Genomic DNA, 18,176 nt, shown 5'->3' on the forward strand with positions numbered 1-18,176 from the left:
ACTTAGGCCCTTCGGCCCAACTTGCCCACACCGGCCAACTTGCCCCAGCTACACTAAACCCACCTGCCAGGACTGCAAGAGAAACACCAATTCAACAAAAATTACTGAATGCTGACTTCTGTAGATTTTACAAAGATAATGATTCAGCAAAGTTTCATCAAAATGGTTTGCAGGTAGGTGAGAGGGTAGAGATAGCTTTTCAATCTGGATTTTACCACAGGGATTGTTGCTGGGATCACTGTTGTTCCTTAATTATAGTACCAATTCTGGACGAGAATGTAGGTGGTATGATTAATAAGTTTGTGGATGACACTAAAACTGGTGCTCGAGTGAATACTGAAGAAGGTTATCTAGGATTACAATGAGCTCTTCATCAACTGGTAGTAACAGGGCACTCACAATGACAGTATTAAATCTGAGAAATGCTAGATGTTGCACCTTTGTAAGACAAACCCTGGTAGGACTTACAAAGTAAATAGTAGGTTCATGGGGATGGTTGTAGAAGAGACCTAGGGGTACAGGCGCATGTATACAGGGTGGTGAAGAATTTGTTTGGTGCACCTGCCTTCATTGCTCAGGGAATTGCATACAGGAGCAATGGAAGATCGTGTTTAAGCTGTATAGGATGCTGGTTCAGCCACATTTAGAGTACCATGTACAAATCTGGTCAGCCAGCTGTTGGAGGATCACAGGATTTAAAATCATGAGTGTCACAGATAAGGTGAATGGTCACAGTTTTTATAACTAGAAGGTATTGAATTAAAGTCTGTATCTGCACGTGTGTGTGGGAGAGGGGGAGATTTAAACGGAACCCGAGCCACTAGTTTATCATACAAAGTGGTGCACACATGGAATGAGCTGCCAGAGGAAGCGGTAAAGGCTGATACAGTTACAATTTCTATACAACATTTGAACAGCTACCTGAATAGGATAGGTTTGGATGGATATGGTCAGGTGCAGGCAAATGGGACCTCCTGGGTTAGGCAACTTGTGTTGTAGCCATTTAGCTTAACTCAGTATGTTATAACTATAACTTTACATTTTATCTGCCTGTAATTATGTGGGTGAGATTTATTACGTAGTCGGAGGCGTGTTTGAGGCTGGGATTCTCGCGCAGAAGCTCTAGCAGTTTTTAGTTTAGCTGGAGGAAGCATGGGGGAGAAGGCACAGCTTTCAACCATGCACGGGTTCCTCCATGCACGAGTTTGACTACGAGTAAGAGCAAAATGTACTTAAACAGGAAGAAGTTTGGATGAATATCTTACTGTTTTTACTACGACAACAAATAAACTATTAATTAAGAGACTGTGTTTTGAAGATTTATCTTTGGACCGCTTTGAATGTCTTGTGGAGATATCGCATTCGTATCAAAATTATCTCCTTACCCCAGTCTTCAATCATAGTGGCTAGAGGAAAGATTCCTTGAATGATATAATAATCTGCCATGACAACTTGGTTGTCATGGAATACTTGGGCAGAAGTGTCCGGTTCCATGTGGTGCAGTTCTACAGCTACATTGTACCCACTCTAAGCTTTCAATGGCAGCTTGTTAGATATATCCACCTTTCTCTGTGTAAGAAAAATACTCCTTAGGATACCTTTAAATCTTCCCTTCCTCACCTTAACCAATAACCTCTAGTTTTAAACTGCCCTACCCTGAAGATTGTGGCTATTCACCTTATCCATCCTTGTCACAATTTTATCTACATGGTCACCCTTCAACCTCCTTTGCCCCAGAAAAAAATGTCCCATCCCATCCGGTCTCTCCTAATAACTGAGATCCTCCAGCTAAGATCTTTTTCTGCACCCATGTCAGCTTAACAATGTCCTTTGTGCTAGAACTCCACACAATACTACAATTCCTCCATCACCATCCACTCTCACCATCAACTTATACAGTTGTAACATGACATTCTAATTCTTGTGCTCAATGCTCTGACTAATGAAGGCAACCATCTTCTTCAGCATCATTTACCTGTGTCACCACTTTCAGGGAACGATGCTCCTGTGCCTGCAGGTCTCTTACAGTGTTTCTACAACAGTGTCCAGAGACTTGTATTTACTGTACAAGTCCTACCCTGGTCTAAGTTACTATAATGCAATATCTCATCCAAACAACCCAGCTATGGTATAACTATGTAGCTAACTCTCATGTTTTCATTAACGTGGCTGTTTTATATTTACAATGCTGGCTTCTCCAGCAATTGCCTTTCAATACAGACAAAAATATCAATATATGTTTATTAACAAATAACAAATAAAATGTAGAATTAATGGAGAATTTGAGTAAATGAGTGGTAGATGGAATACTGTCATGGTGTCCATGGCATATGCCTTTATAACTAGGGTAATAATTAATTAAAATATATATACATTCAGTTTAAAAAAAATGTTGCAAGGGTCCGTCATTTTTACTATGTAAACAGTGATAACCCTCATGGTAAATCATATATATTCTAATTTGTTCAGTTCATAAGTTATAGGAGTACAATTAGGTCATTGGCCCATCAAGTCTACTCCACCATTCAATCATGGCTGATCTATCCTTCCCTCATTCTGTTTCCTTCTCACCATAATCCCAGACACCCATACTAATTAAGAATCTCCCAATCTCCTCCTTAAATATATCCTTCCATCTGTGGCAATGAATTCCACAGATTCACCACCCTCTGACGAAAGAAATTCCTCCTCATCTCTTGTCTAAAGGTATGTCCTTATATTCTGACGTTATGGCCTCTGGTCTTAGACTCTCCTCTCCATATTCACTCTATCCATACATTTCACTATTCGGTTAGTTTCAATGAGGTCCTGCCTCATCCTTCTAAACTCCAGCGAATACAGACCCAGTACCGTCAAACGCTCATAATATGTTAACCCAATCATTCCTGGGATCTCCTCTGGATCCTCAACAATGCCAGCACATCTTTCCTCAGGTATGGGATCCAAAACTGCTCACAATACACCAAATACAGTCTGATCAGTGCCTTATGCCTCAGCATTATATATTTTATATTCAAGTCCTCTCAAAATAAATGCTAGCATCGACTTGCAATTTACCTTTTGGGGAATCCTGACCAGCACTTCCAAGTCCCTTTGCACCTCTGATTTCTGTAGTCTCTCCCAGTTATCACAGCAGTTTGAAAAAATATAAATGGTATTGTAGCGGCACCAAACGTGGCGAATAAAGGTGAGACATCAAGCCGGTTCAAAGAGTCGTTTATTCAGTGGTGACACGTTAGGTTGGTGTGCTAACTATAATAACAGTGTTGCTGTAGCTGAGCGAGGTTGTTCATTCGGGCTCAGCTACCAGTTGACAACCTTAAGGTCTCGAGGTGAGATGAACTTAAGTACCAGGACACTCCCTCTTAAGTAAGTGGAGATGAACTTAAGTACCAGGAGAAGAAGGGCGTCTCCGGCAGTCGCCCCAGGTAAGCCCGCCCTATCGGGTTGCTAGGCCCTGGGCAGCGGCCGGCGGGGACATGTGTGGTGCAGGGCAGGGCGTGGAGCCGTGGCTGTGGTGAGGCCAGGTGCGGTGCTGGGTCTGAAGCCGTGTCTGCGGTGAGGCCATTTGTGGTACAGGTGAGGTGAGGCCGGTGCAGGGCATGGAGCCGTGTTCGTGGTGCGAGGCCGGGCCCTGGTCCGTTGTCGGAAGCGGGAGAGCTCCCGACAACGCTCCCGGAGCCGTCGGGCGTGCGTCTCCGTTGCTGTGGGCAGGAGACTGTTACACTCGCAGCTCTTGCAGCAGTTGGTGGGGCAGCGGCGGCTGGTATAACCTCTCCGCTCCGGTGGTCGGCTCCGGGCAGGTCATGCGGAGGAGCTCGGCGGCCGTCACACAAGTCGGCCTGCCCAGCCGACGGGAGTGGGAGAGCTGCGGCAGCCGCTGCTTCTCAGCTCCGGTGAGCAGCAGCTGGTTGGGAAGAGGCGGCATCCCAGATGTAGTGGCATACCTCACTGCAGGGCCGGGTTGTCGGCAGTGTAGTTCTGCAGGGCTGGGCAGCTGGCTGCAGACATCAGGTCTCCCGAGGCTGCATGCTTCAGGAGAGTCCAAATTTCAATTTGGACAGTCGGGGGTCACCAATGCAGCGGCACCAAACGTGGTGAATAAAGGTGAGACGTCAGGCCGGTTCAAAGAGTCGTTTATTCAGTGGTGACACGTTAGGTTGGTGCGCTAACTATAATAATGAGGGTTCGAGTATAAGTGGCCCGTGTATAGGCTGATGCCACAGTATCCTTATCAAAATTAGGATACATTGCTGAATAAATTAGCAAAAATTTGAATTTCACTAATACATGTTGTTGAACCTGTACAAAGTATTTCAAAGATATAAAGGTAGCTCACTTTAAACCCTTAATTTTTTGCATGCTACCAAATTATTGTAATACTGCATACAAAGTTACCGTGGTTCCTATGCAGCTTACTTTCTTAAGTACTGAATTTTTCTCGAGACATTGCATATATTTATTATTCAGTCATTCTATGATTAATTATTGAGCAGTGCAGATGTTCACAGTAAATAAAAGATAATTGCATTACCATCAGGCCACGGGAACTACAGTGCATTAAGCTTAACAATTAATTAAAATCCCGCATTTCAGCAAATTTTAAAACACCAGCACAAAAGTGCTTCACAGTCAATTGGAAATCAATTGGGATTTTTTTAAGAAGGTTAGGTTTCTGAAACAATTCAAAATAACCTGTTTTGAAAATTGATTGAGTGAGATTATAATGCAAATCAAAACAGAAAATTTTGGCAATAAACAGGTCAGGTAGCATAAATGAAAAGACAAAAAGAGATAACGTTGCAAGTCAAAACCTTTCAGCTTTCCAATTCTACAAATTAATTTTTTTTATTAAGATGACGTTTGGCCAGACATTTATTGGATAGTGTCAGGAAAATGTGGAGAACATCCTGTATAACTGGTGAAAATTCTTTATACTTGAGCATGAAGTCCCAAACGTTCCATCAGCAATTTTCTATTGCACATTTGCTCCCCGATACTGGATTGTGTGTGAAGAAAAAACAAATTGGGTCCTTTGGCCAGCATTAACATCTCATACTCAGATTGAATGCATGCACATGGAGGAAATGAAGACTGAAGGGCTTCCCACACTAGATTCCATTTTGTGGGTACTTGCAATTATTTTTCTGTTCTTTGCTAATGATAGATAGATAGATAGATAGATAAGATAGATAAATACTTTATTAATCCCCTCAGGGAAATTCAGATTGCCAGCAGCGGTACAATAAAAAAAACACACAATACACAATAAAAATGTAACACAAACATCCACCACAGCATTCATCACTGTGCGACTTTTTAGGCAACTACAGGAGACTATGAATGTAGACGAAAATGCTGGAGAAACTCAGCGGGTGAGCAGCATCTATGGAGCATCTATGGAATAGGCGACGTTTCAGGTCGACATCCTTCTTCAGACTCGACCCGAAACTTTGCCTATTCCTTCGCTCCATAGATGCTGCCTCACCTGAGTTTCTCCAGCATTTTTGTCTACCTTTGTTTTTTCCAGCATCTACAGTTCTTTCTTTAACATGCAACTATGAGGTCGCCACAGGTTTGCCAGAGGTGTTGCCTGCATGGTGAATCTTCTTGAGCACCTGCTGAAGGTCTGTACACTTGGAGCCCTTCATCACTTGGTGTTGTATGCGTTGTTTCGTTTGCTTGAACGATGGATTTGTCCGCCATGGTTTCTTTGGTCTCTGCCCTGGGTGTTTCGTCAGTTCTTTGTGCACGAGTCGAGTGTAGATTTTGCCCTCAGTACTAAATGTTCGTGGCCTGGTATGGGTATCTGTTCTGCTTCATAGCCTCTTGTTTGTTGCATATATTCTTGGATGGTCGACTTGAAGTATGAATCTGGTTCTTCAAGAGCGTTTGAACATTGATTCAGCGGGGGATGTGCCCGTTAATTCATTTGGAGTAATCCAATAATGGAAAAGGAAACTACTTAACTTCGTCAAGCGACTTGCGTTTGTTTCACAAGGCCTCGATTCACCAGTGCTCTGCATGTTCAGCAAGTTCATTTGAGGTTACGTGATATGGTGCTGTTGAAAAATTAGCGGCAACCAGAATTTTGACGCCATGGAGAGTAGCGAGAATTTGCGTGACGTAGGTACAGTGGTAGTGGGTTGCCAGGAGGACGTAGGTTGTCATAGGTTGTCGCCGGTGCCGACCGGTGAATTTTATTGGCTCATTGGGGAAAAACCCCCCATAAACAGTAGTTTTCAGAATCAAGGATAACCGACCGGTAATGTTAATGTCCGCCGAGCATCACAGCTGTACATCTCTGGCTTCTTAAAAGTTGTCTCCACTCCTTCTCCCCCCCCTTTTAAAGGACTTACATGACCCTTCCCGTACACTGTGCTTTCACCGTCTTAATTACAGCACCAACCTTCCTGTTCATCGTGGTGACATATGTCTGTATCACATTGGCTTTGCAACATGTGAATTTCACTCAGACAGCGCTCCCCCCGTTTGCCCTGTCCCCGCCTGCATAACTGGCTGGCGAAGGAAGCTGTGTGTCTGTGTGTGTGTTCCACTCTGACAGTTGCCATCCCAGTCGCCGGTTTTTCAGTGGCCTGCTATGACTTGACAGTCGCCTGAAAAATCACCTAAGTGGAACAGGCCCATAAGTTAGATACTCTCATAAGCCTTCTTGTAAAGGTTTACTCCTGCCCAGCCCGCATCCACCTATTGTCTTTTTGTCCACGCATGTTTAATGGTTCTGCGGAAATGCATCAGTATTATTAGCCTTAAGAATTCAAGTTCCACGTACTAAACTTAGTTTCATGCAATTCCTCCTGGACAACTTATCCAATCTTTTACTGGTTCTTTACTAAATCCAAGCAATACTCCATGAAATTAAAAAAAAAAATTTCAATGGTTTACCCATTCTTCTTCCATAAATTTAAAGGCCTTGATTATGCTTCCTTTTCATTTTTCATCTTTCTAAAAAGCATATGCATGCTCAGCCTTTCCTGATTGTTGGAATTCCATTTTTTCAAAACCATTTCATGGAAAGGGATAAAATAAAGAGGAGCTCTGGAAAAAAGCTATGGATGGAGACAAGCAGAGAATAAAGTGAAAAATAAGGAATGGAAACAACAACGATTTTCAATAACCATATAACCATATAACAATTACAGCACGGAAACAGGCCATCTCGGCCCTACAAGTCCGCGCCGAACAATTTTTTTTCCCTTAGTCCCACCTGCCTGCACTCATACCATAACCCTCCATTCCCTTCTCATCCATATGCCTATCCAATTTATTCTTAAATGATACCAACGAACCTGCCGCCACCACTTCCACTGGAAGCTCATTCCACACCGCTACCACTCTCTGAGTAAAGAAGTTCCCCCTCATGTTACCCCTAAACTTCTGTCCCTTAATTCTGAAATCATGTCCTCTTGTTTGAATCTTCCCTATTCTCAAAGGGAAAAGCTTGATCACATCAACTCTGTCTATCCCTCTCATCATTTTAAAGACCTCTATCAAGTCCCCCCTTAACCTTCTGCGCTCCAGAGAATAAAGACCTAACTTATTCAACCTATCTCTGTAACTTAGTTGTTGAAACCCAGGCAACATTCTAGTAAATCTCCTCTGTACTCTCTCTATTTTGTTGACATCCTTCCTATAATTGGGCGACCAAAATTGTACACCATACTCCAGATTTGGTCTCACCAATGCCTTGTACAATTTTAACATTACATCCCAGCTTCTATACTCAATGCTCTGATTTATAAAGGCTAGCATACCAAAAGCTTTCTTTACCACCCTATCTATATGAGATTCCACCTTCAAGGAACTATGCACGGTTATTCCCAGATCCCTCTGTTCAACTGTATTCTTCAATTCCCTACCATTTATCATGTACGTCCTATTTTGATTTGTCCTGCCAAGGTGTAACACCTCACATTTATCAGCATTAAACTCCATCTGCCATCTTTCAGCCCATTTTTCCAAATGGCCTAAATCACTCTGTAGACTTTGGAAATCCTCTTCATTATCCACAACACCCCCTAATGACAAGCAACTAATCTAGATACCAATATCTGAGGATAATTTACAATTTTGCAAGGACTGCAAAAAGTTTTTGCATAAATTCGGATGACCATAATGTATCCTGTTTGATTTTAATCTCCTTTAACTTCAACAGGATAAATTAAATTATGACGGCATGTCAAAACCATCAAATAAGAGAATGTCAGTTTGAAATGCAGACACTTAGAAAACAGGAACAGGAGAAGGGCGTTAGACCCTTAACATTCAGCATGATCAATTTCATGTTATGATTCTAATTCTACTGACTCGATTGATCTAATTTTACCTTTGAAGTCAAACAAAAAATTTAAATGAATATTTATTTTTGACCCAATTTCATGTCAAAGCAAAATCTATTTTAAACCACAAATCAATTATTGCAACAATCACAAAACTCTCCAACTAATTACTAGCACTTTATTAAAGTCATACTATGAATTTTACATGCCATTCAAGCAGTATTCCTTCTGGGACTAATTGTGCACATAAAAAAATATAAGAAAATGGGTTAATTCTTGAAACCGAATTTCATGAAAAGGGTTCGGGCAATACGGGTACAGCAATATTAGTCGCCCTTGAGGGCAGCAAGATAACCAGATAATGTGGGATTTACGCTAAAGCGAGATGTCAAACGTTTAGCTCTTAAAAATATATCATTTATGCAAAGTATTGTTCATGTTTTCAATAACTACATCCTTTCTTCCTATAATTTTAATCTTTGAACAGTCTTGTAGTATTTTTGTTATATCTGTATTGTTTTATGTTTTCTAATAGAGAAATGATTTGATGCTTTTATTTAAGACATTCATACCTCAACTGCATATTATGTTTTATTCAGATGGTGACTGTTTTCTAATCCCTCACTCACATTTCTCCCATTTTACAAACTCCTTCAACAATCATCAATTATTTGCTTTCCTTCAGCTAAATTCTTATTGATTCCCAAGTTTGACTCAATTCTCAGAAGTTCATGTTTAATTAAGTATTTCACAAGAAAATATATTCAAAGTTTGGGTCTTTTGTATTCAAAGCTTTCCAGAGATGATTTTAGCAGCTGCTACCTCAAAGAAAACAGTTCTCAAAGCAGAAGCTCCCCCTTCTGAAGCTACAGTGAATAGAGTGTACAAAAGTTATTATCGTACCACAAAGATTACAGGTGATTACACACAATTATTCTTCCATTGAAAATTATTGTGGAAATAACTATCATCTGCTATCTTCAACTGGTTATAGACAATAGGCAATATGTGCAGGAGTAGGCCATTCGGCCCTTCGACCCAGCACCACCATTCACTGTGATCATGGCTGATCATCCACAATCAGTACTCCTTTCCTGCCTTCTCCCCATATCCCCTGACTCTGCTATCTTTAAGAGTTTTATCTAACTCTCTCCTGAAAGCATCCAGAAATTTGGCCTCCACTGCCTTCTGAGGCAGAGAATTCCACAGATTCACAACCCTCTGTGTGAAAATGTTTTTCCTCATCTCCGTTCTAAATGGCTTACCCCTTATTCTTAAACTAATATGTTAATTCTATCAACATATGACAGTCCCGACATCCCGTGAACCTATGCTGCACTCCCTAAAGAGCAAGAATGTCCTTCATCAAATTTGGAGACCAAAACTGCACACAATACTCCAGTTGTGGTCTTACTAGGGCCCTGTACAACTGCAGAAGGACCTCTTTGCTCCAATACTCAACTCCTCTTGTTATGAAGGCCAACATGCCATTCGCTTTCTTCACTGCCTGCTGTACCTGCATGCTTACTTTCAGTGACTGATGAACAAGGACCCCCAGATCTCGTTGTACTTCCCCTTTTCCCAATTTGACACCATTCAGATAATAATCTGCCTTCCCATTTTTGCCACCAAAGTGGATAACTGTAGATAATTGTTTATCCTGAATAAACAGTGTATAACCTGACAGGGCATGAGGTCTTTATATATCACAAGGACTCTAAATCGACAATAACCTCACATTTATCCTCATTAAACTGCATCTGCCCACTCACCCAACCTGTCCAAGTCACCCTGCATCCTCATAGCATCCTCCTCACAGTTTACACTGCCACCCAGCTTTGTGTCCTCTGCAAATTTGCTAATGTTACTTTTAATCCCTGCATCTAAATCATTAATGTATATTGTAAATAGCTGCGGTCCCAGCACTGAGCTTTGCGGTATCCTACTAGTCACTGCCTGCCATTCTGAAAGGGACCCGTTAATCCCTGCTCTTTGTTTCCTGTCTGCCAACCAATTTTCTATCCATGTCAGTACTCTACCCCCAATACATGTGCTCTAATTTTGTCTATTAATCTCCTATGTGGGACCTGATCAAATGCTTTCTGAAAGTCCAGGAACACTACATCCACTGGCTCTCCCTTGTCCATTTTCCTAGTTACATCCTCAAAAAATTCCAGAAGATTAGTTAAGTATGATTTCCCCTTCGTAAATACATGCTGACTCAGTCCGATCCTGTTACTGCTATCCAAATGTACTGCTATTTCATCTTTTATAATTGACTCCAGCATCTTCCCCACCACCGATTTCAGGCTAACTGGTAGGTATGTTGCAAAGCCTACCTGAAGCGTCTTTGAAAATCTGCCGTTGCGGGTGTGCGCGATTTTGGCGCCGTTTAGAGGGGGGCGGGTTTAAAACGCGATTTTCTCTAGGCTGTTCAAATCGAAGATGTTCAGCCTAGTTAATTATTAACGAAAAATCGCTGGAAGACCCCGTCGCAAAAGCTATTATTAGGTTTAAAGGCCTTGAATAATAGTTATAGTAGTTTAAAAATCAATCTCTAAACCCGCGACGGCCAGCAACCGCAGGGTCTCATAAAGCAAATAGCAGAAGTTAGGTTGTATATTTTTACATTAAAAAGGGCTTCTAAAGATCCCTTTATACAAAATTTAATATTGCGAGTAGCTCAATTTGGCCCCATTATATCGCGCAGTATTTTTCTGGGCATTTGGGGCACAAATCTACCGCAATGTGAACGTTCTAAACCAGCGCGTTCCACAGGGACCCACTAGAAAGCTGATTTAAATGGGCATTTATTTACAGCAATTGAACACTAAATTCCTTCCATTTGGTCTATAAATTAATGTAAATGAGATTTAAAAATCATGTTTTATTGTGAATTATTTGTGAATATTATTTGGACATTTAGGCTATTTAAAAATGTTAATAATTTATTAAGAAATGGATAGATGTTTAGATCTAGTAATTGAAGTCTGAAATTAGCTACAATTAGGTAACTAACTAATTATATGCTTTAATTTCAGGTCATCCAAGTAAGATTATTTTATATTTGTTTCAGAATGCTTCAATCTATGATAACTGAAAATTTCATTCAGTTCTCTTAATTTTTAAGAAAGTTATGGGCTTTTGACTGTTCACGATCACAACTTTTTTGTTATGTCCATAGAAAATCAATAGGGAACAAGATGCTCATTTCCGAGTATGAAAATGGCCATAACTTTTTAAATACTTGAGATATGAAAGTGAATTAGGTGTCAAATTAAACTTATTTTTATGCTTTATCTGATGGGATAAATTACAGACTTGATTTTTAAAATCTCAAAATTTTGTAACATTGCTATAACTGGTCTATAATTCCCTGTTTTCTGGCCCTGGGGATTTATCAGCCTTCAGTGCTATCAGTCTACCCAACACAATTTCCTGTCTAATGTGAATTTCCTTCAGTTCCTCCGTCACCCCAGAACCATTGGCAACTAGTATATCAGGGAGATTGTTTGTGTCGTCCTTAGTGAAGACGATCCAAAGTACCTGTTCAACTCGTCTGCCATTTCCTTCTTCCCCATAATAAATTCACCTGTTTCAGTCTTCGAGGGTCCAACTGGTCTTAACTAATTTTTTCCTCTTCACATACCTAAAGAAGCTTTTACTATCCTTATTTATATTCTTGGTTAGCTTATCTTCGTACCTCATCTTTTCTCCCGTATTGCCTTTTTAGTTATCTTCTGTTGCTCTTTAAAAGTTTCCCAATCCTCTGACTTCCCCTTCATCTTTGCTGTTATACTTCTCTTTTATTTTTATACTGTCGCTGACCTCCCTTGTCAGCCATGGTCGCCCCTTACTCCCCTTGGAATCTTTCTTACTCTTTAGAATGAACTGATGCTGCACCTTCTGAATTGTTCCAAGAAATACCTGCCATTTTGTTTCCACTGTCATCCCTGCTAGGGTATCTTTCCAGTCAACTTTGGCCAGCTCTCCTCCCTCATGGCTCCATAGTCCCCTTTGTTCAATTGTAATACTGACAGTTCCAATTTTCCCATCTCCCTCTCAAATTGTAGATTCATTGTAGATTTGTAATCATGCAGGAACTTAAACAGTCCCAACTACTTGATTGCTGAGACAGTGACATGTGTTTAATCATCACGTTAGGAATTAAACATCCAATCAAAGCAAGCTGTCCAGGAAGTCAGAATCACCATTTTTCAGATGAGAAATTAAACTGGTTAGTGCCTAGTTATGAAGATTCTATGCCATCATTTAGGAACTACAAAGGAGCATTCCCAGCATTTCAGATATACTTGACCTTAAATAATTCGACATCAAAACATATTGGAGCATTCTGATCAGATTTGGCAAGTGATAGAAGATTTTGAATTAGGACATCAACTGAGTTAATCATTTCATAAATTTAGTTATTTCAAACAGCAAAAATAGTGTGCATAAACATTTCCAAAGAAGCAGCTGGTAGACTTCACATATTAAATAGACTTCACATATTAAATAGCAATTCAAGAGGATTCAAATTATTTACACATGATGAAGATTAATTTATATTGCAATGAGGAGAACATATGTTCAAGTTATACAATTAAATATAATTCAAATATTTCAGAAGTAGCAGCTACTGATCTCATAAAATGGAAGACAGTCTTTCAGCAGATTTAACACAAGCAATAAAACCACCAGGCTACTTATTGACTAACATAATGCAAATGAGGAAAGTGTCACACAATTAATGTCTAAGATTGCTTTGTTATATGTTACTGATGTTTCAATAGAGAATGCAGAGCTGAACGGAAGAGAATCGAGGGAGATTTGAAAAGCAGCAGTTAGAGTAAATGCAGGTTGGTTTAAAAAAGACAACAGAGCTGGAAGAAGGAGTTTTGAAAAAGCAGCCATTTCCAGGAATGATGGGATCAATGGGACTGCTAATTTGGAGTAGCCATTTTGGGAATAGCTGTGATTGAGTATTAAGATGTTCACCTTGTTGGGTTTAGATAATAGGCCCCAACCAGTCAAGAAGTGTGCTAACCCAAGACTTGGATGGAGGAGTACTTCACCTTCTGGCGACTTTGCCCTAACCCATCTAAGACAACTGTCACTGTCTTTCACCTCAGCAATCGGCTCGCCACTGCAAAGCTCGGAGTGTTCTTTTGTGGTAAGCCGGTGAAGAATGAAGAATTCCCCAAGTACCTCGGAGTCACCCTGGATCGCACCCTCACCTATCGTGAACACCTGAAGAGGGTGGCTGATAAACTGAAAGCAAGGGTCAACATCATCAGGAAACTTGCAGGCAACAGCTGGGGATCCAACGCACACACCCTCCATACCGCAAGCGTAGACCTCGTCTACTCAACAGCCGATTTTGCTCAACAACTTGGGCTAATAGCTGCCACACCAAACGAGTTGACGCTGTCCTTAACTCTGCAATGCGGGTCATCACAGGGACGCTTAAGCCAACACCTTTGCAGTGGCTCCCTGTCCTCTCTCATATCGCCGCTCCCAGCATACGCAGAAGGGAGAGGATGTTGAAAGATTGGCCAACCCTGACCTTCCTATCCATGCTGACGAACAATCTGCCCAACATGTGCCTGAAGTCCCGCAAACCCTTCTGGTCTTCAGTTAAATCTCTGGAAGACTTTGACTCCAAGACTGAGTGGCGCAGAGCCTGGAAAGATGCCAACCCCAACAAAGGAGAGGTCTTCACAGACCCACAGTGAAACCACTGGGATTTGACCTCCATCGCAAGCAGTGGCTAACCCTGAACAGAATCTGCACCCTCCATGCAAAAACAGCCCATCAGCTGCATAAGTGGGGGGTAACAGACAGCCCTGCTTGCGACTGCGGACATCCAGACCAGACCATCCCACAAATCGTGAATGGCTGCTCACTGAGGCTTTTCCCTGGTGGCATCAAAGCCATCCACCCAGTAACTGATGCTGTCCTGGCCTGGATGTCTACCCTTGACCTACAGCGTTAGGCTGTGCATGCCATACGCAAGAAGAAGAAAATAATTAGAGCAACAAATGTACTGGGAGATTGCAGTGTTGCAAGAATCATGATCGTTATTGTAGAAGATTTTACCTTTTCCAATATAAACCAGGACTGCCAGAATGATTGAATGAATGAATACTTTATTCACACGCTGGGTCCTCCATTGTCCTTCCTCCTCCCTTACAGCGCTCCCCCCATGCCGGGTCCTCCTCTGTTCCTTCGCCCGAAAGCAGCATCCTCACTTCCACATGGTCCATCCGGGTCCGTCGGTCAACGCCATCATTGACCGCCACACTGGCCTCTCCACTATCGCCGCCAGGTCCTCTCTGGACTCCTCTGTGGTACCGACCAAGGCCACAGCCGTGGGCTCTGCAGACCCAGGGGCCATTGGCTGCAGGCTTCATCGACTCGTAGCTCTACCTCTGGCCTGCGAGGACACTACCTCAGAATAAAAAGATACTTTCAAAATAGAGATGAGGAGGAATTTCTTTAGCCAGAGGGTGATGGATCTGCGGAATTCATTGTCACAAATGGCAGTGGAGGCCAAGATATAGGAATTTTTGAAGCAGAAATTGTTAAGTTCGTGATTAGAAAGGGCATCAAACATATGGGGAGGCGGAAGGAGAATGGAGCAAAGTGAGAAAAATTGATCAGCCATGTAGAGTAGACTCAATGAGCTGAATGGCTTAATTCTGCTCCATGTCGTATGGTCTTAATAGTATTGGAATGAGACTGGGCTATAAAACTATATGAAATAATACATTTGAATGAACAACCAGTAAAACTATTTTTATTACAATCATATTCTATGGAATTTCTTTGCAAGCATTTTGTACATTTGCTTAACTGGAGTTACCACAGTTGATTCATGACATCCATCTGGCTTGGATGACCAAGAGCCAAATGTTCTGGATCGTGCCATTTCATAAATTTGAACATAAATATTCTGCCATTGCAATTACTAAGTAAATGCTACATGTTAGAGGTGTTATGCATCAGGTGAGCACTTAAAATGTAAAATGTAATTAAAATGTCTAATTTACCATTATTTTTGCTACAACAGATAACACCAGAGAAGGGTTTTACTAGTTATAAACAACAATCCATCTAAACTTTACCATGGATAGATTCCTTCCTCTCCATTAAAGTTAAATACAGTAATCCATCTCCAAAGAGCAAAACATAATATATCAAAATGTACAATCCAAAGTTTAACCCAGCAATGCTAAAAGTCAAAATATGTCATCTTTATTTCAGCAACAAATTGAAATGCTGAACAGCTCAGTGTGCAAGTATCAAAATATCCAACACAAATAACAGGTTGTATACTTAGGAAGGCAAGTTATAGAAAAAGCAATTATGCTTGCAGAAGGATCACAAAGGATTAATTATTTTGATGGAAACTGGCCAATGCTGAAAAATACAAATGTCTACACAGGAATACTTCTACCATGCCAGTACAAAATTTGATCGTGGTACCTGATTTAAAGTGAATTTCTAAGAATTTGAAAATTCTAATTGGAAAGACATTTAAACTTTTTTTTTTAAACAATGTATGCAAAATAACAAATTAACAATGAAAAACCTTGAAAGAGGTTATTCAATCAATTTAGGTTTGTTGGATATTAAATAATCTATTAAATTACAGATTAGAGGATTCCAATAAAAACAAACGTTCAAGGCTTTCTACATCAGCTCCACTTTGTCAGATCCTCACCTTGATCCGAATGTAATAAACACACTTCAAGGACACTGAACAAAAATGCTTGTTTTTTTTCGTCCGCCGTTCCTTTTTTACATCCTGGCAGCATGGGTTCTCTGGCCTTTCTGACTCATAGTAACATGTGTTACATTTAAAGTTGACGTGTTAGCATTGACATCCCTCCCTTATCAAACAAAAGGGTATCCGCATTGTGAACTGAACATCCCAACACATTTATGATATAGCATTTGTTACATTGATAACGCATCATTTTCAAGTCAAAACATCTCATAGTCCTCGTATCTCTTGGGTGGTCTTATTTGACTTTTGGTCTGGCCACTGCATCTGTCTGCGCAGGTACTGGATTCTGATCGGTCATGTCCTGTTCCAACAGCTCATCATCTCGATTCTGGTTTCAGTCTCCTCTTCAGACTCATGCATTTTTGGCTCCTCAATTTGGTCGGCACGAATCTGATCCCCCAGTCGCAACTTCAGTTGGCTGTGTCCCTGGACTATCAAAACTGTGATACTTTTTCACATACGATGTTTCTATCATATTTGACTCCTTCTGGCGACTGGAGGACCTTATCTGGTCACCACTGCCTATGGTTGTGGAAAGAAGAGTGTGTCCATTTTGCTTGGACTTTCTCTCCTCACGAGCACCTCATCTCCTGGCATCAAACCTGATGGTCTGGCTTGCACGTCGTCTCCCGTCGGCGTGAAGCTTTGATGTCCCTTTCTTTTCTGCATCATGATCCCTCAATTCTTCATCATTTACTATGTCACTAACCCATGGTATCTTGGTACGGATTTTCCTTCCAAACAACAATTCTGCCAGACTCCTCTTTGCGTGCTGTGTGGTGTAGCTCTGCGTATGATAAGAGCATCTCCTTCCAATCTTTGCTTTCTGCTTGGAAAATTCTCAACCTCTTCTCTAGAGATTTGTTCTGACAATCCACTTCTCCATTAGCTTGCAGCCACTTTGGTGTACCTTTGTGATGGTACCCACCTGTGTTCTTCATGTAGTCAGCAAACATCTGAGAAATGAACAGAGGTCCATTGACTGAATATAATGTCACTGGTAGACCGTGTCTTGAGAATTTCCATAAAAATTGCTAGTCTTTTCCGATGTTGTAGACGTCATTATCGTGCTCATAATATCCGCTATAGTAATCAATCATGACTAGTATGGACTCTCCCGATGGAAGTGAGCCTAGGAAATCTACAGCAACATCTTGCCATGGACCTGTTGGTTGAACCATATTGAGAACTCAATATGGTTCAACAACCCCATACCAGCTGTGAACGTGCATGAGTGCTTGCTTGCTCATCTATCACACAGTTCAACAATATTAGTGTCCAATCAGAGCGGCTCGCCTTAGCGGAATTCATCCGGTGTCCGCCCTCACTCACGTGCTTGGTTCCCGTCGTATCTCGCTCGGACACAACCGTGTTTGCTGTAACTCAATTAACCCGTGTTTTCATAACCCATGGTCGTTCTTGCTCTGCGCATACGTGACATATACATGTATATGTGTGCGTGCGTATTTGTGAGTAGGTGCATATATATATATGCACTGAACTTTTCTTTCTCTCTCGCTTATTATATTGTGTACAGTGTACTACGTTTACATATTCTATTGTGCTGCAGCAAGTAAGAATTTCATTGTTCTATTTAGGACATATGACAATAACTCATGACTCGATATTTGGAGACAAGGATCAAAATCGAAATGGCATCTCCGTTCCAGCATCCTCTCTTGGGCTGCAGCTATGCCAAGACCAACACCCGAAACCTGACCGCAATGGAAGAAAACCTTCCAGGATTACATCCAACATCTATTTTGACTCCAATGGCGAGACTGGAGGAAGCGACGAAACTCAAGTTGCTACACATACATTTGGGCAAACGTGGTCAGAATTACTTCGATGCACTACATTTACCAGGCGAATCAGATTTCACCAGCATATTTGCGGCTCTCGATAACATTTGGGGGGTGCACGACATTGTTTTTATGGTGTGCTTCAAATTCTCGCAGCCGCTACAGGCCCCAGAAGAGAACATTGACTATTTTATTACGAGACTAACTTTGGCTGTTCAAGTATAAAGGGATCCGGCCAAACAAGTTCAAAGAAACAATATTAATGCAGAAGATAGATACAAA

General features: G+C 41.2%; 1 protein-coding gene and 2 long non-coding RNA genes across 4 annotated transcripts in view; 2 read left to right on the forward strand and 1 right to left on the reverse strand.

Moving 5' to 3' along the window:
* dipk2a (divergent protein kinase domain 2A) overlaps positions 1 to 18,176 on the reverse strand; it is a 182,736-nt gene that overhangs the window by 64,534 nt on the left and 100,026 nt on the right. The window lies entirely within an intron of this gene.
* Positions 1 to 18,176, forward strand: part of LOC116979944 — a 75,706-nt gene that overhangs the window by 30,632 nt on the left and 26,898 nt on the right. The gene's annotated exons all lie outside the window — the stretch shown is intronic.
* On the forward strand, positions 952 to 8,366 carry LOC116979943. Its single transcript, XR_004413809.1, has 3 exons — positions 952 to 1,389; positions 6,157 to 6,159; positions 8,356 to 8,366. It is a non-coding gene; the product is annotated as an uncharacterized LOC116979943 (long non-coding RNA).

Source organism: Amblyraja radiata, chromosome 13, assembly GCF_010909765.2.
Source record: "Amblyraja radiata isolate CabotCenter1 chromosome 13, sAmbRad1.1.pri, whole genome shotgun sequence".
NCBI lineage: Eukaryota > Metazoa > Chordata > Chondrichthyes > Rajiformes > Rajidae > Amblyraja > Amblyraja radiata.